At 39.3% G+C, this 19,829-nt stretch overlaps 1 long non-coding RNA gene across 1 annotated transcript; it reads right to left on the bottom strand.

The window, feature by feature from the left end:
- Window positions 1-7,311: 7,311 nt before the first annotated feature.
- Window positions 7,312-10,602, bottom strand: LOC144534995 (uncharacterized). Its single transcript, XR_013503633.1, has 2 exons — window positions 10,217-10,602; window positions 7,312-8,686 (listed from the first exon to the last, which is right to left on the bottom strand). It is a non-coding gene; the product is annotated as an uncharacterized LOC144534995 (long non-coding RNA).
- Window positions 10,603-19,829: the final 9,227 nt, after the last annotated feature.

Genomic DNA, 19,829 nt, shown 5'->3' with positions numbered 1-19,829 from the left:
GAGCTGCACATTGAAATCTTGTAAAGCAGTCAATTTTAAATATTTTATGACTGAAAACGGGGCGCTGAATCTGGCACCTATTGTAATCATTGGGACTGAAAATGATGTCATGTTTTTCTCAAAGAGGATAGTCACACTACATTTTGTGCTCCATGTACATCATTCAAACACATGCAGACAGTGCGGTGACCTTTTGACCTGTGAATTCATAAGATCCAAAAAACGCCTGACAAAGAAAGTTGCTCAGTGACTCAAATTCACCAAATACAGAAGAGCTACTGTAAGAGCAGCTACTGTGTATGTTAGGTAGTTTTACTTTTAGGAGCCATACATTATATAGCATGACATCATAGCCTGCTACAGCCACATTTGTTGGGGGAAAATCGTCCTTTTGAAAGTACTTTATCATCTGATAAACAAGAAAAAAACCCATTTAATTTGACGTTTAAATTGTATGAGCATCAATTGGAATATTTAAAAAATTAGAGAGGCCTCTTTATTTGAAGATTAATGGAGGAAAGTCTGAAATTACTTCCAGAGCAGCAAAATAAGTCCAATACATTTCTTGTCATGAATCTCAAAATGACCCCTGTTCTGCTTGTTTTAATTGTATAAATATTTATTGGGTTTTGTATTTGAATTTATGTAAGCAGCACTGTAATTGTACACAGTGATGGATCAGATCATCACAGCCTGTCGGAGGAGGAGCACACTGTGTCCACTCAGTGATGCACATGCTATTAGAGAGGCTGAGTCATAAAGGGATAGGCTTTAGTTTTACACACCTAGAAACAGGAAATTCTTATATGCAAATACATTCATTATAGATGTATTCAGTGTCACATTTTAGTATACTGCACATGCACATATGCTGTACATTCAGATATGTTAGCATGGACACACACAACCAAGTACATTTACTCACGCTGTACATAAAGCAGCTATTATCAATACTTTCATATTAACAATGGCTCACATGATTACTTGTACGTGAAAAGGCATCGTTCGTAGTGACAAACCCATAGAAACTTATCACCTGTCTGCAGTTCTTCTCGGCTCTATACGGAGCATTTTAGCATCTTTGAGCCAATAGTTTTTGTGTCTGCGACCTCCAAAAGGCCTACCTCCATCTCTCTTTTCTTCTCTTGCTTATGCTTACAGTATTTCCCATCTTCTATTTTCCCTTTCCTCCTTATTTTTTATTTCTTTTGTTATTTGTTTAACTTTGGACACTTGAGTGCATTTTTTGCTCATATTTTATTTTTTGCAAAAAATCTGAATCTGAATCACAGGAACTTCCATTTCCCACTGTGGTATTGATATTTTCCTTCTGCTTTGTCAAAGTAGACCTACCAAAATGGGATCCTTTTACTGAAGGGTTTGGAGTACTTCTCACACCAGGGTCCCACAGGTTCTCACACTATTTCTCTCTGACAAACTGCAGGTTTTTCCACGGTCACCGTCTGCACTCTTATCTCTGCTCGCCTCTGATGCTCTCATTACCTCACGCTCCACGTTCGTTTCCCGGGATTTAAGTCAAACTGGGAAACACTGGAGTATCTGCGCTGTGTTGTGGTTGCTGGGGCGATGAGTCATCTCTGGATTGATTACCTACCCCAACATCAGAGGTCAAAGACTTGATTGTTGTCAGTGAGGATTCTAATGATGCCTTTATAATCAGAGTAAGAAAACTCTCTTCCAGAAAGACTTACTGCCAGGATGAAGACTTAGTGTTGTATTTTGTAGGGATCGACCAATACTGTTTTTTCAGGGACGATACCGATTATTAGTAGAAATTTGAAACCGATATGCATTAACAGTGAAAATGAAAATCTTTAAGTCAAAATTAAGATTTTGGAATGTTACAAACTCCATACAAAACTTTGTTTAAATGCTCTTTCAATATAAGACACAGTAAAAGATTGTCAGATAGTGTGTAGTAGCACACTTTTTATAATAATGTAATCAGAGTTTTATTTGCCTGATAACTTTATTGGTTATCAGGCAAATAAAACGCTGATACAGATAAAAACTGCCTATCCCTATTTGACCCAAAATGAGATATTACAAAGGTGACGTGTAACCTGAAGTGTGACTCCATTTTTAGAGGATATATGTAACATATTGCATATGTAATATTGGTAATGTCCATACCACAACACTGTATGCTTTCATAGAGACTTTCCTCAACTGCCCTGAACATCACCATCACTCAGCTCACTGACATGTTTGTGGAGTCATTTGTCTTGCATCACATCATCTTGGAGGCATTCTTTCTCTTTCATCATGTCGCTCGCCCTCTGCTGAGTTATACTTAGCTGTTTGAACATGCTTACCAGCTAACTGCTGCTGTAGGGCTTTCAAACAGATCCCTTTGGACTCCTGCAGGATACTGATTGGATTCAATGAGTGAATGCTGGTGCATTAACTATGGAGATGGAGCCACGAGGTAATTAGCTTAGCTTAGCATAAAGACTGGAGGCAGAGGGAAACAGCTAGCCTAACTTTGTCTAAAGCTCATACATTAACATGGTATGTCTTTAGTGTTCTGTACACATACAAAAAAGATGTGGTTTTATGGGAAGACACTGCTTCCAGTTTTTATGCTTAGCTAAGGTAATGCATTAATGCTTTATTTCCTGTAAATCTCCTGTGCATGTGAAGGCGATTTAAATTCACCAGTAGCAATGAAAACTAGTATAAAGAAAAATAATTACAGTACATTAAATGGCTATAGCTTAAGGAATGCAGACCATAAATACTGTCAAAAACAGGTGTCATTAAAATCTTTAGGATTATTACTCTAATGCTTTTTTATGTCATATGTAGAGCACTTTCAATTGCCTTGTTGTTGAATGGCGCTATACAAATAAACTTGCATTGAACCCAGTTCTTTCTAAAGAGAGGGGAAAGTGTGTCCCAGATTTCAGAGCCTCTGTGCAAGAAGTCAGAGATGGCAGACGAGTTTAAGACATCTTTTTACTTGGATGCCTTTCAGTTGAGGCTCTTCGATCAAAACAAACACTTGCAGATTCATTCATGTACAAACACTGCTGGTTGGGGTAAGAACAGGTCAAGCATTTAGATCTTCATGAGAACTATCAAGGGAGGAAAGCCCAAATTAAGACAACACATAATTAAGAGAAAAACATTCCTGCAAACGTTTTCAATAGAAATAGAATCCCATGAATACCAGTCGGTACGAAATTCAAAACAGCCATTTAAACCCACAGTGCTAGGGTAAACCATTGTCATTAAGGCTCATTTAATGCTGGGACCTGGCACAAGCTCAACTATTTAGAAGACTCAGAAAGGTCAAACAAATAAATACTGTGGTAAGCTGTAATTTCCTTAGCAACTGGGTAATTGTTTGTCAAGGAGGTTGTGTCCGCTGCTATGGCAACCGTGAGTTCCTCAATAACAGGAAATAAAGAGGCTGCATGTTTCTGAGGATACGTGTGATCATTTCTTTTTAAAGACATGAAGGAAAGTCCCTGTCGAGTCACTTCAAGTCAAATGTACAGATATTGATTGAATCAGAAAGAACAAACATCACAATTGTCCTAGACAGTAATTTCTCCATCCGTTTATCGGTGTATTAATTCGGCAATATGAGGTTTTCAAATTGCAATTTTCAGGACTGTAATGATTATAATATAATGATTTTTGTTACAGTTTATCTAATCCCCTCTTTCGAACAGTGACTGTCAAATCGTAGTTTAGCAACCGTAACAAAGCCTCGTTTTGCAAATTTGCAAATAAGTTGGTGGTTCTGTAGCATTCGATCCGTAGCAAAGACCGTCGAGGGCGAGTAGTGTTCAGCGTTCCACACTCAACGCTTTGAGTGCAGCATCTGGGTACTCGTAATGCATCGCATTTGGCCATACTTCGACTGTGTGAATGCGCAATGACCTCAAAATAGCTGTGTAAATACAGAAGTGTGTGATTTGAGACACAGCAAGTGTTTTTAACCAATTCATGCTAATATTAACCTAAGGTTCAAGGCAAAATCAAGGGTTTGCTGGCTAGAAACATGCTTTTTTTCCACTGTCGTATGAAAACAAGCATGTTTCAAAAATAACTAAATATTTCAAGTGGTAAATTATCAATATAAACCACATACTGTATGTAGCCTACTGTTCAAAAGTGGAAATCCTGACAGGCGTAGCAGCAGTGAATCAACACAACGTCCAGACTAAATCCAGACTAAATCCAGACTTTGAAGGAAATCCAACTAAAAATGCAAAGTAGTTACACTTCGGAAATATTATCCACCATATGTTTGGATGCTTTAGATAATATATTTTACCCAGGAGTGCCTGTATATCATCAACATCTGGTTTTGACAGCGTACTATTTAGCCTCACAGTTTTCCCCTGAGCCTCATTTTGTGCTTTAAGATTTGTTACACATACTTGCCTATTCATTGCAATGTAACCACCTTCACATAATTTGTTTTCTGACTGAGAGAGAAACATCATATTTCACTGTTAACTATGCAAGCCTGTTTTCTGGATTGCAGCAGCAGCCCTTTCTCACAAAGTCTAATATTTTGCCTATTGACAGAAATCGTCTGGTGATAAGCTGCTTTTATTCTCCTTGACATACTCCAAACCTGTTTCTTTGCTCGAGCCACAGTTTTACAAAATCACCTTACATTTACTGTCAAAAGCCGCCTTTGCTAGGACCCATTGGCTGAATGGTAACCAGGCATGCTGGATGAAAATTAGGGGTGTTTTATTCTAAAGAGCACGACTCCAATTTTCCATAATCAGACAATATGCTTTATACAAAATGGCTATAGAAGGTTGGATATTATTTTGAATGAAAGCACAGCAGTTTAAGCAGAGTAAGACTGTGAAACAATACCACGTTTAATGGCTTTTAATGGTATTCTTGTTTTGCAGCACAGCTTAAAAGTGTTTTCTGCTGAATTGGCTCCTTATCATGTCTTTCTGTTCTTATGTTCTGTTCTTTTCTCTTTCTTTTCTCTCCTCTATCCTGGTTTTGTCAATCAAGAAGTATTTGGCTGTTGCTAGATTGTCCCTGTACATAATAATGTGCTCTTATATTTTTTACGTTAACAATGGATTAAATCACTAAGTGTAATGTGACATGTACCACTGAAACCCACAGAAAATGATAATGCAACGCAGTTCTGAATTCTACTGAGTGTTTCAGTGTCTTTCATTCATCTGAAAGCAGTCTGCAATTCAGTGCTATGGGTTTACACTTGTATCTATGAATGAGAAAATAGTCAGCAGAAATATGTCCAACACTGTTGGTTAAATATTTATACTTTGTTTGACTTGGAATGGGTTCCTCCCCAACCTCAATAATCAGAAGACACAATCCCCTCTTTGTTCCCGGCCCTCCACAACTTCTGCTGTGTACAGTCAGTAAATCTCTCCTCTGCAGTCTTGAAAGCGACTTCCACTGAAACCAGCAGAACTTTCTTCCATAAACCTCCATCTTCACTGTAGATCAAGCCAATTTGCACTGAAATGTATCACCTGTTGACAGTCTCACATGACCTTCTCTCTGGTACCTCCAAAAATCTCAATGTGTTAAGATTTCTGCTCATTAGAGCTCAATTTTGGCTGTGATACCAACTCACGCTGCTTTATTTCAGCACCATCAGGCATTTTAAAGGTAAGAGAAATGGCCGCAGAGAGATTTTAATGTTTTTCTGGAACATAAATGGTGATACATTAATGCAAACATGGGATTTGCAGTTGCTAGATCAAGACTCATTTGTCAGTTTTTAGTGACTCAGTGGGTCTCATATCACCTCATTGTAGACTTGGCACAAAGTCAGAACAATAACAAGTTTAAAAGCATTTCCCACTGAGCAGCTACAAGCTAGCTTTCTTTTCTTTTACTTGGCTTTTTCTAAAGTTTACAGTAGGTGAACACATGGTGGACTCCTTCACCAGGCTTTGACTTTTGAGATGGATTATAAAATCTGTTTTGTGCAACAATTGGTGACAATTTCTATGACCACGATCTGTTATGGTGCCAAGTTGGGCTTTAAAGGCTGAACTTCAGGACCAAACTCTGCAAAGAATACTTTTTGCATGCTTCTGCCATGGTGACAAAACCTTTGAGCACTATTTGTAAGAGGACATCGAGCTTCTGTTTGAATGGCTGCTATTATAGTTTGAGTAAACGCTGTGTGTCGTCTGCAAAACGGTGGAATATCTTTGTTATAATGCATCTCTGCTTTTAAAAGAAAAGTTTGACACTTTTAGAAAATGATTTGTTTTCTTGCTGAGAATCAGATAAGAAGATTGATACCACACTCATGTTTGTGCATTAACTATGGAGATGGAGCCATGAGGTAATTAGCTTAGCTTAGCATAAAGACTGGAGGCAGAGGGAAACAGCTAGCCTAGCTCTGTCTAAAGCTCATAAATTAACATGGTATGTCTTTAGTGTTCTCTACACACACAAAAAAGATGTGGTTTTATGGGAAGACACTTTTTATGCTAAGCTAAGGTAATGCCTCTTGGCTTAGTTATCATAATTACAGAAATGCAATGCACAGACATCGTGGTATGAATCTTCTCATCTAACTTTCAGCAAGAAAATGAATGAATATGTGACAAAATGTAGAACTATTCTTTTAAGTAGTTGAGTCTTCTTTAAAGGCAGGTGGTTACTATGGAAAAAAACTGAGAATCAAAGTAACCACGTACACTTTCACAAAGTTAGCAGGTCTGGCAATTGCTCCTGCAGAAACCCACCAATCCTAGCCGCTCGCCTTATCCACTTTTAACAGGCAATTTTCATCACACAGCGGTTTTCTTTTGACTCTTTTAAAAGCTTCATGGTTGGTTTCCATCTCAGCTAAAACTGCACCGAAATCCTGAACACTGTGAGCAATCATTGACCAAAAAAGCTTTGGATAGTTACATTTTTATCTTGTAAATGCCACATAGATCCCACTTCAGATCAATCACCAGACTTAATGATTCAGAAAGTGCACGGAATTACATGCTAGTGCTCTCCTTCTCCTCATAAGTCATGTTAAGAGATTCAGCAGGAACAGTGACCAGGGACGGACTGTAAATGTAACTCAAACTGACTTCATGATCAATAACTGAGATAGTTTTCTAGGATGATTAAAAAAAAAAAAAAAAAAATGCTATGCTTTATTAAGCTCATAATTTGGCAGAAATACAGTTTATATCACAGAGACTGTGAAAATAGTCAGTAGGATGGATGCATTCAACATCTAAGATAAACACATGAGGTCATTAATTGTTTTGTTTTGACTCTGATAATCCGTGAACAAAATGAAAGCAGTGCGGATGTATTCACAATTTAATGAACCAGCTGTGTGTGTGCAGTAACACCCATAATTAAAGCCATTATTGGTACTTAAATCTGATCAGATTTCACCCTGAAAGAATGCTTACATCTACAAGAGTATCTACATTTTCAACTAACAGTCTTATTATCTGCTCCCTCACACTTTCCCACATGCCATATTTAGAATGTTATTAGGCTAAAATGACTGAATGCTGGTATTTGGAAAAAACCACCACATATCCTCTGTGCAACTGGAGAATGCATTGAGTGAATGGGGAAAAAAATAGATTTCATGATATATATGACTAAATGCCTTCAGACAGAAACTGTGAATGTCAAATCACAGTCTGTATCTCCAAAGAAAACTCATAAAGTTGGTTTAACAACTGAGAAATATAATACTGTAGAGAGCTGGCCAGAGTTAGAGGTGTGCAACTGCCCAAATGCAAGGTAAAGGTTGCATTATATAAAAAACTGGGAACTTTATTTAGAAATATAGATTTGTTGTTTGTCCCCATGTGCACCATCTAATTTTGAATCCATAAACAATACGATTTATGTAAGTGTAATCCTAATGAAATACACACAGTTTCAAAGAATTTATGGAAACTTGAAACTTGACTCTGTGTATTTTGTTTGCTGCTGCTACCAGATTCCATTTATTTCCATAAGTATGGCGGGTGGCCACAGTTTGTAGTCTTCTGGTTGCGATTGTTGTTATTATCGTCAGCCCATTAAAAGTTGTTGGCTAAACCATAAATCAAGGGAGAAATTGAACCCTTTGAAATTTGAAACATACACATAAGGATCATACTTTTGCATTAAAAATTCTAGGGTCTGTTTACTTTGTCGTCAAGGCTCAAGCTTTTAATCTGACAGTACGCAGGCCAGTAAGGCTCACCTCCAGAAAACCATTCCCTTCCCTGACTCTATTTAATTCAGCTCCATCTGGATGATAGTCCTATATCCAAATCGGTGCTGTAGATTTTGTAGTTGCTGTGATGTGGTCCACTTCTGGCAGCTGGGCAGGGCCCCTGTGTGCGCTGTATCTCAGCGAGGGGTTTGGATGTTGCATTGAACGGAGCACCAGACACCGAGATGTGTTTTGATGTGGGTGTAGATGTAAATGGATTCTGACAAAGCCTAACCTGCAAATTGGATCCATCGTGGAGGGTGTTTTGGGGTCTTTATTGTCCAGGAAAGTTTGACTGTGCATGTGTGCCTTTTTTCATTGATGACATATTCATACACATTTACATCTGGGAGCTCTTTATATCTTTTTTGAACCACTGTTTTCTTTTTAAGCTGCTGCACTGGAGGAATTGGTGTCCAAGGTTTCCATTGTCTGCCTTGTAAATTGTAGGTTCTGTCCCTGTTACAACACACAGTAAAACAGCTTATTAAAACTAGTTCTTGCACGGCACATGTACAGTTTACAATGATAATGGTGGCAGATTTTCCACTTGAAATTCTTAGTAATTTTTGAAACAATGGGTCTTGCTAGAGGTAGCAACAACAGGCTTGTCATTTGGCTAAATAGCGAATTAAGCTAACATTAGCTCTATGAGTTGGTTGGAAACGCCGTCTCAGGGTTCTTTTTTGTTTCCCACAAACTTTTTTTACATCGAGAGCCTTTAAAAGTATGAACTATGAAGTATGATAAGGAATAATGTAGTATCAGCTCTGAAGTTCAAAAATAATCCTGTTTGGCTGCTCAGCTAGCTAACATATGATTTCATATATTCAAACAGTAACGGTATGTTTTCACTTTAACATTACTAGAGAAACATTACTTGTTTCTCTAGTAACAGTTTTTGGAAGACAGTTTTCCAAACATTGAGAAGTTTAATTTTTTTTTTTTTAGGGAAAACAACTTTCTTTCCTGTTAGAGGGAACCATTAAAAGGCTTGTGGATTTCCTAGATAATTTTTTTACTTGGACCAAATCAAAAAAAGCTTATTGTGGCAGGGGGATTTTTGAGCCACATTTCTTGGCAATGCCACCAAGCCCGTGAAACCACAGACCAGTGAATAATCAAGCACTAATAACATGTTATACCTATAATAAGTTATCTTCAGACATGTTTGCATCTGGAGTAGAATACATTTCTGTCTTACACTTCCTCCACCACTGAGAATATAATGTAGTAATTTCCGCTTGAAGATGTAAAGAGGCTCTCCAAATCTTACAAAAAGTGAGAGATGTTCGAAATAACTTGGAATGCTGCTCGTCTGAGAAACCCGGGTCTCCTTGGCAACCGCCTCCCCCAAAACACAAACAGGCCTCGATTCCCTCGCCAGGCAAATAAAAGTGAATGCAGAGAAAATGTTTTCCCAAGTGATAGGCTCTGGAGGGTCCCTGTGGTGGGCTTTCACTATGTGGGAACGCTCTGTGACCACTGAAGAAGTCTGTGAAATAATATCAGAGCAACAGCTGGGGTCTTTGCAGACTAAAGTGTGCTGAATTGAGATCCTGTTAAGATTTGCTCTGGTTTCTAATCCATCTGCTGTCCAGTGTATTTGCACTCAGACTGGCATAAAGCGCAAGCATAAAACAGCTGACTTCTAAAAATACAGGCAAAACACCAGGAACGGAACTGACATTTGAGAACTATTGTTCATAATTTTCAATGTTTCAAACAAGGATAAAACCATTTTTGGACATATACTGTGGAAACAGTGTCTAAGCTTCGAGTCTCTGGGTGGGCGATTCCCAAACAGTGTTTTTGTAGCATACTGAAATATTTTTTGTATTTATTTTATTTTATAATATCAGTGTCAGACATTTACTATATATACGTGTTTTAGTGAAATTCATGTTTTTATTATTACTGTTACTGTGTTAAAATATTACTTATCTAAAAGCCTACTTGCTGTAAAGAATGAAAATATATTGTACTTACCCTTTAGGAGGAAAATGATCACAGAGAACCACAGAGAGTTGTGTTGAACTTTAGGCATTTGTTGTGAAAAGTTGAAAAAAATTAAGATGGACATGTTTTTGGCAGTTGGTTTTGGGGATGCAACATTTGACTGAATTTGAGGGCTGGCCCTGCTAGGAGACGCACTGTCAATCTCTGTTTAAATACCAACGATATACAGTGTATGCTGATTCAGCTTAAAGAACATGTCAAGAGAAGAGTCAGCCCTTGTCCTCTCTACTATTGTTGTCTCCCTACCTATCATCTCCTCTCATTGACATTCCTGTCATCTCTCATCCTCCTCCACAAGTGACTACAAACTACGCATACGCTTGCAGCACATTTAGCTCAGCACCCCTCCTCACTTGTTTTCCATCTCAGTCTGGCAGCCTACACACTGGGTCCATTGTATATTACACAGAGAGGCTTTGCCCATTTACCGGGTACTTGACAATGAGTGAAGCTGCTGTGACGACAGCGGGCGTGTCCTTCGATGCATTGTAGACTGTATTTATGTAAGACATAAACTGAAAATATCCAAATGTCCAGTATGTTTTAAAGCTACCAAGAGAACCAGAAATTCAACACAGCAGCTAAATGTTTGCCTTCTTGTCCCTCTTGTGCAACCGTTTAGCATGTGTGTGCACACAGTGGCTTCAGGCACGCTGATTAGGTCATTGTTTTTATATCTGAGCTCAATTAAAGATAAGAATTAGGTGGAGTTACTCGTGACAGCTGCTGCATTCACAGACATTCAATCATGCAAACGTCAGGATTACTCAGTGGACTACTTTTTCACTCAATGGTGTTTTGTGGATCAAGGGTCAAACTGTTTATTGCAATCACATCATATTTCTATCAAGTTGGTGCACAGATTCATGTGTTGGCTACTTGAATAATCCTGCTTAGTCCTTATCAAGCTGTAAACACAACATTGACATATAATCACAATATAAAGTTGATATGGTGAACTTGTTGGCAAAGAGCTGCCTATTTCCACATCCAACAACATTAACTTAATTTGGAGTGATGTCTGTTTCCACCTGGCGAGTGTAAATCCAATATTCACTCTCCTTTTAGCTCTATTTTGGTCTCCATCAACTTAAATAAATGGCTTTTTAGCTGCTAAATGGTCAACTATATGTTCGCCAGCTACAGTAGCTCTGCTGCAGGTAGCTTTCATCATAATTTTATTAAGGGCGTACTAGACTAGCCCGGTTGCCTTGAACCGTGCCCGAGCACAATTGTCCCCACGCCCCTGCTGGCATGCACTCACACTGCAATAAAACATTCAGGGCCAGAGCACTCTTACGCCATTACATTGCGGGATGCGCTGACTACGATTCCCGTTAATCTCTAAGGTAAGACCGTGTTAGCGATCACACTGATGCATACCGTGCCCAAGTCCCACCTCTTTCAAGCGGGCCAGGGCACATTTTAGCGTACACTAGTCAAATGAACAGGACTTTGGTGTCAAACGTGCTTGGGCACGGTTTAACTGGGCCAAGTGTGAGTATGCCAAACATGAAATAGATCTTTGGCAGTGCAACTGTATAATTATCAATCGCCTATTTGTATATATCCTAATTATCTTTGATGTGTATTATAAAGACATAACTGTATGTTAACCCACTTAATAAGAATCTGGTTTGGGATGATACCGAAGTCTACTACAGTAAGTCTACTACAGTAAGACATAAATGGACTTCTGACCCTACAGTCTATGATGAGAGCCAAAAGTGTCAAAAACATTTTACTTTTCTCTGACGTATTTTCTCCAGTTGCTCAACCCTTTTCTTTTTCAATGAACATTTCATATTAGTATGTTGGATCTGAGTGCAGCCGCCACACCTACAAACCTTGGATTGAATCCCACCAGAACTTTCTGTGCTGTCTCTCCCATGCTTAAGCACCCTCTCAGCTTTCAAAATGGCCTAACATAATTACACAAAATACTAAAGGATGAATGGACTGCCAACTTTCTGCTACATTTTTCCAAATGAAACTCTTTATTCTTTCCATCATTCACCTCTGACCCTTACACTCACTAACCCTCCTGTAGATCCTGTAGGTATATATACTGAATTACAGTATATATGCACAGTGGAAAACTGCAGTAAAGAGCAGAAAAACAGGAAGAGGTGACAAAAGAGGGAAAAGACTTAGGACAGACGTGATGATGAGGAACCTGCCGTTTCATGTGATTGGTTTAACAGCTGCTTCCTGCCTGTCTGAAGGGTGTGGCTGAACATTATGTAACTGATCAGTAAAGCACATTTTCAGAGGTGAGACTTGGCAGCGCGTCTAACTTTAGTGCTTTGCCTCAAATACAGCAAAGAGGACATTGCATAACATGATTTAATTCAAGCAAAGATGTTCCTGGCAAAAATCGAAGTTCAGTAGGAGCTTCAAAAGCATCCTTTGACTATCTAACTATATCTTTGTTTTTATAATCGTTATCTTTTCTGTTTTTCCTGACCAGATCCACTTCAACAGACCAGATAAATGACAGCAGAAAGCCCTGCAGCTGCTCTTGGATTTGCAATCAAAGGGGCCGTCTTTGTATACCTTGATAACTAATCTATGATATGTTTAGGCTGCTTCAACCAGAGTGAGCCAAAACAAAGCTTATCCTTACTTTCACCGGTCCCCAATTACCCCTGCCATGTAGTACCACAGCTCAGACACAGATAACTGTAAGTGTGAGATAACCTGGACAGGCTGCTGCTCTCTTTGAGTTACCGATATCTGTGCAAAAAAAAGAGCTTACTTTACCAAAAGCATGATAAAAATCCCTTCATCGTGGGCTGGGAAGGCCCTGAGGGACCAGTGGGAGAAGGGGATACAGGATTCAGAGCGTATGAGACAACAGGGAGGGAAGGTCTTGGCTTCAGGCCCGGACAGTGGCAGCTTGCCATGGTTTCATGTCTCTTTGCTGCTGCCTTTGTCAATGTGAAACAGCAGATGGCCCACCTTTGCTGAGTGATTGTTTATGTGGGGTAAATTTTAGATTTTTAGTTTGGGCTGTCGGGGTAGCAAGGAGGTTCTGGGGTTCAGCGTTTTTGCAACATTATCTTCCTCAAATTTTAAGTCCAGGTCCATATGACTGTGTTCAGGCAGACCCGAGTCATCGAGGCCACAGGGAGGATGTTATGAGCAGAAGCAGGGAGAGGCTGTTCTTTGATTAAACTCTCGCATCTGCTTCTCATCGACTCTATAGATTCAGATAACTGCCACATAAGACATGTAAAAAAAGGAGTGTGCTGGTGTTTTTTGAGGTGTGACAGTATCTGTAGGTTTGGAAAAAAAAACACCAGGGACAGTGGAAGGATGTAGATACAGATGGCATTGTCTCTGTGATGAGAAGGACAGTGCTTATAAAGCCCCTGATGCCTTTTATTAATACGCAGGATCTGATGTAACAGCACTGTTAAACCAGACTGAGTCCTTATGCAAAAACCAGGCTTGTGACGGGACGGGATGTGTGACTTATGTTATTAAGTGGGCAGCTCCCATCAGATGTTTTGCTAAATTAGACTCTTGGCTGCAGCGATGGCATTGGAAAAAAAATCATAATCATAACTGCATTGTAAACTTCTTATGATTAGCTAGTCCCAAATAAGCATTCCTAAATGTGTAATTTAATTAGCAGGAGGCACCTAAATAATTCATTCAGCCTGATTAACTGAATGAAACAAAGCAGTAATTCCCTGGCAGTGACTGACCCACCTGACTGGGGTTGAAGTTAAGCTAACATGGGTGAGATCCAGAGTACAGAGAACTCTGTACAGCTGCTTTACAGCCTCAGAGTCAGACTGGCACATGACCTCTAAGAACTGGGTGTTGTGTATGTTATAGCAAAAGTTGCACAGTTGAAGGAAAACCCTTTTTTCTCAATCATCTTCCTACTGTGAGAGATGGGATCCTACATAAACACAATATTTTCTGCCAAATTGCGATCAGTTTTGTTTATTTCCACTGAGACAAGTCTGAACTGCCTTTAACTGGTTTAAAGTGGGCAGGACTCACTCGAAAAAGTGGTGATGTCACGAATGTCTGTGCACCAATCAGGATTTAGCACTATTTGAATCAAAATTTGACAACAGTTGGTGTGTTGTTTGCTCATGTTGTCAAGCTACTGTCAGTCAAATGTGATCATCATGATCATTTTTTTGTGTGGAATGAGGTGTTCATGCCATATCAGAGTTATTGTATTTATGAGTTTCTGACTTGTAAATAGCGCATGTCAACATCCAAGTCGCAATTACGATAATACGGAGGTGTCTGAAAACAAAACAAATATGGATGCCTCACATCAGCCAAAGACCGTTGGTCAATGTATGATACATTAATGTATCAAATAAAGCCAAATTTAATGGATATATTTTAATCCTTACACAACCAACTCTGTAATCATGTAACCTTTTTGATGAAGTCGTCAACATGGAATCTTTTCTATTTCTACATCCATACCATATGACATGAAGGCGACATAACTGATAAATAATACCTCAGAATGTTTTTGCCCCCAAAACTTTAATTGTTGCATATTTAGTCATGAATATTAAAGGATATGGAGATATATTTAATGTTTGAAAGGGGCTTTAAGGTAGCACCTTAACTCTGAAAATTGAGCCCATAAATGTTCTTCAGCACTATATATAGCCAAACTTGAAAGTAAACCATTTGAGTTGCTGCTTCATGTTTGCGAGACTGGCCTACCAAGGAAAGTGACAAAGAGATCCCCAGAGAGACTTGTCCTGGTTCTATTAAAGTGGACCCCTACACTCCCTTGTCTTCCAATATGGCTGCTTTGATCACTTCGCTGAAGCTTTCGGACATCTGGTAGATGGGTTGAGACCGTGGAACGTTCATAGCTCCAGTATACAAGTTTCTATTTAGGGAATAACGGTAGATGGTGGAAATATTGTTTTATGATGTGAGACAAAGTCTCCCTCCCCTCAATGAAGAGGAAATCGTCCAAAGGAAAAGAAAGACACAGGGAGGAATTGATATCCCCTTATTGGAAAAGCAGTTATGAAAGTTATTACATAAAGAGCATATATTTCCATATCAGACACCAATGCAGAATCACTTTATTTGCTGAATTTAGTTTATAGAAGGTTAATTTCAATGGTCCTCCTGAGAAGCTACAACATGTTGCTAGGACAGTGTTTTTCAACATTTTAGCTTTAGCCCCTAATGTCTACTTGTGATGTAGCTTGACGTGGACATGATTTAGGAGCAGTTTAACCAAAGAGGAGACTTTGAGGCTGGATCTCACTTCCCCTGTTTGATAGATCCTCGCTCCTCGGCTGAACCAGAAGTTGTTCTGGCCCTTCTTCGTGAAGGCCCTCTCAAAGCTCTTATTCCATCCCGAGGAGCGAGGATCGAGCATCGAGGAGGGATCGAGCATCGAGGAGGGATCTCCAAGGAGCGATGAGCGAGGATGTACGAGAGCAGCCTTCCCGGAAGCCGTGGAGCTGAAAGCCGTTGCTAGCTCCGCCCCTTACAGCTGATGAATACATGTGACACTTCAGAGAAAAAACACATTTCCTCACTTCTCTCTCCTCCCATGATTCCTCGCTCCTCTCCCATGCTTCCTCGGTGGGACAGACTAAGACGCGAGGAAGGGAGGCAAGGGGAGGAGCCAGGGATGCAATTTTAGAACCTGCCACGCTAGCAGCTCTGTAAGGTTGTACTGAGCATGCTAACATGCTCACAGTGACAATATTATTATACTAATGTTTGGCAGGTAGTGTTTACCATGGCCACCATCTTAGTTTAGCATTTTAGCATGCTAACATTTGCTAATTAGCACTAAACAAAGTACAGCTGAGGCTGATGGGAATTTAAGTGGATTATTTAGGCCTAAACCACACTATTATACGTACATAGTAGAGTTTTGATCTGATGATGGCGCTGAACAAAAAGTGAAAGCATCACCAAGGTTATTACAGTTTATCCTGTGGGGGACATAAATGTTTCTACAAAATTTGTTACAAAACATTGTACTCCATCCTATATTTATAAAGATATTTCAGTTTGCTGCTTTTCTGGGACTACGATGCTTAGATTGACTAGGTCAGGAAAGACTAAAATCACATGTAGCGTAAATATACATTTTAATTTCTTGGAAGCATTTGCAGGGTCTCAGCCTGGTAACTGAGTTGACGTTTTATGTCCACAAAGATGTCTTGACAGTTTGAACACCTTGTCATCTTTACCAACAAAAAAAACCCCAACAATCTTTCGTTAGCATTCATTACTAAGTAACCATTGCTTTTTCCTATGTTAAATTACAAACTCAAACAATCCAGCCAGTTTGCTAGTAAAGCTTGCACCGACAATGACCAGAAACACATCCAAAATTGACAAACAAAGAAGAGAAAATCTTTCCACATTCAGTATTAAAACTAAGTAGAACCTACTGAAGCTGTTGACTCTTCATTCCTGAGGTTAACGCTTCCTGGTGATGACAGCTGTATTGTCTGTAAGTCCTGTGTGTCTAATTTTGCCTGCAACAGATGGTTTCATTTGGCAGTCTCCATCACAATACCACAGTCAGTCCAAGGTGTGTGTGTGTGTGTGTGTGTGTGTGTGTGTGTGTGTGTGTGTGTGTGTGTGTGTGTGTGTGTGTGTGTGTGTGTGACTTATTTAAAAACAATAAAGAGTGCACATGTAGGCGACTGTGTGACGCCATATATATATATATTGACATCTGTTTGGTATCCAGGCAACAACACTGTTTCCTGGGTGCGGTGCTGCACAAACCGGGACAAAGATGTTTCCACAGTGAAATTAGAAGTGACCAAATGTGGGAAAAATGGAAGTTCATATTTTGACTTTTATGACTTAAATGATGACATGGTTTGCAACTTTAACGCCAGCGTGTGCACAAGCGAAGCTACCGTTCCAGTCTGACAGTTACATTTTCTAAAAGTGATGTAAGATTGAAACTGTGCAGCAGGGTGAAGCCATTCTTCCTACTGTCAGTCATTATGTTTTGGATACAGTGGTGTGAAAAAGTGTTTGCCCCCTTCCTCATTTCCTGTTCCTTTGCATGTTTGTCACACTTAAGTGTTTGAACATCAAACCAATTTAAACAAAAGTCAAGGACAACACAAGTAAACACAAAATGCAATTTGTAAATGAAGGTGTTTATTATTAAAGGAGAAAAAAAAATCCAAACCATCATGGCCCTGTGTGAAAAAAGTGATTGCCCCCCTTGTTAAAACATACTATAACTGTGGTTGTCCACACCTGAGTTCAATTTCTCTAGCCACACCCAGGCCTGATTATTGCCACACCTGTTCACAATCAAGGCATCACTTAAATAGGAGCTGCTTGACACAGTAAGGTCCACCAGAAGATCCTTAAAAGCTACACATCATGCCGAGACCCAAAGAAATTCAGGAACAATTGAGAAAGAAAGTAATTGAGATCTATCAGTCTGGAAAGGGTTATAAAGCCATTTCCAAAGCTTTGGGAATCAGCGAACCACAGTGAGAGCCATTATCCACAAATGGCGAAGACATGGAACAGTGGTGAACCTTCCCAGGAGTGGCCGGCCGCCCAAAATTACCCCAAGAGCGCAGCGACGACTCATCAAGAGGTCACAAAGACCCCACAACAACGTCCAAGAACTGCAGGCCTCACTTGCCTCAGTTAAGGTCAGCGTTCATGCCTCCACCATCAGGAAAAGACTGGGCAAAAAATGGCCTGCATGGCAGAGTTCAAGGAGAAAACCACTGCTGAGCAAAAAGAACATCAAAGCTTGTCTCAATTTCTCCAGAACACATCTTGATGATCCCCAAGACTTTTGGGACAACATTCTGTGGACCGATGAGACAAAAGTGGAACTCTTTGGAAGGTGTGTGTCCAAGTATATCTGGCGTAGAAGGAACACTGCATTTCATAAAAAGAACATTATACCAACTGTAAAATATGGTGGTGGTAGTGTGATGGTCTGGGGCTGTTTTGCTGCTTCAGGACCTGGAAGACTTGCCGTGATAAAAGGAACTATGAATTCTGCTGTCTGCAAGAGATCCTGAAGGAGAATGTCCGACCATCTGTTCGTGTACTCAAGCTGAAACGAACTTGGGTTCTGCAGCAGGACAATGATCCTAAACACACCAGCAAGTCCACCACCGAATGGCTGAAGAAAAAACTAAATGAAGACTTTGGAGTGGCCTAGCCAAAGTCCTGACCTGAATCCTATTGAGATGTTGTGGTATGACCTTAAAAAAGGCCGTTCATGCTCGAAAACCCTCTAATGTAACTGAATTAGGACAATTCTGCAAAGATGAGTGGGCCAAAAATTCCTCCAGGGCGCTGTAAAAGCCTCATTGCACGTTATCGCAAACGCTTGGTTGCAGTTGTTGCTGCTAAGGGTGGCCCAACCAGTTATTAGGTTTAGGGGGGCAATCACTTTTTCACACAGGGCCATGATGGTTTGGATTTTTTTCACCTTTAATAATTAACACCTTCATTTACAAATTGCATTTTGTGTTTACTTGTGTTGTCCTTGACTATTTGTTTAAATTGGTTTGATGTTCCGAAACACTTAAGTGTGACAAACATGCAAAGGAACAGGAAATGAGGAAGGGGGCAAACACTTTTTCACACCACTGTATGTGTGTGTGAAGTGAGAAAGAGTGAGTGTTGCCTCAGTGTACTAACTAAGCAAGGTTTCTGAATACTATCAGAGTTTCACTTTCAACCTCAAACAAAGCTAGCTATTCCCATTATAAACTGTCAGTGTTGCGTGCTACTAGTTTTACCCTCTCTGTAGTGCATGAGGCCCTTACAGGACAAAGGTGGACTAAATAAAAATATTTAAAAAATTAAATTCATTCGTTCATTTTCCACCTTTCTGACTGCCTGAAAAAGAGTAACACAGTTTGAGTTCCTGTACATGTTATGTAGGCTAATGAATGAAAAAATAAATAGTGATTAATTCCAATTATTTGCTGGTGTTTTTGTCAGTAAACAGCAGATCAGCAACATACATAAGTGTAAAATGTGTCTTTCTTTGTAGTTGTAAATTATAGACGTGCATACATTTCAACCATTGTGGAGAATCAGATTTCCAATAACACATGAATATATTTTAGTATGAGATATGTGTAGTTTGATTGTTTAGTGTTTGTTTTAAATGGAATTATCCATAAGTAGCAGTTCAAGAAAATTCCTCTGGAAACACTTCACTTTAAGCCCCCCCCTCCCAAGCACGTATAAGCAACATATAACATTAAATAAATGGTTTATAACATATGTAATAAGTGTTTATTAATGTATATGTCAACAACTGTAAATCCTCCTGTAGGCACCCATAAGTGGAGGCTGGTGTATAAACAGGTAATGAAGGACAATATAGTTGGAATAATGTAAAATATGTCTTCATAGGATGTCCTTTATACAACTACATTGTGGTTTAAACCATTTATTAAGTATTCATAATGCTTATAAAGTAAAGTGTTACCAACAACAGCACACTCAACACAACATAATATAATTTCCAATTTTAGTTACAACTGTATTTGTACTGTCTCACAACGTAAAAAAAAACTGTTGTTTCAATAAAATGTCAGAG

Source organism: Sander vitreus, chromosome 20 (genome assembly GCF_031162955.1).
Source record: "Sander vitreus isolate 19-12246 chromosome 20, sanVit1, whole genome shotgun sequence".
Taxonomy (NCBI): Eukaryota; Metazoa; Chordata; class Actinopteri; order Perciformes; family Percidae; genus Sander; species Sander vitreus.
Note: the sequence above shows the minus strand (reverse complement) of the source record. Positions and strands in the feature narration are given on the sequence as shown.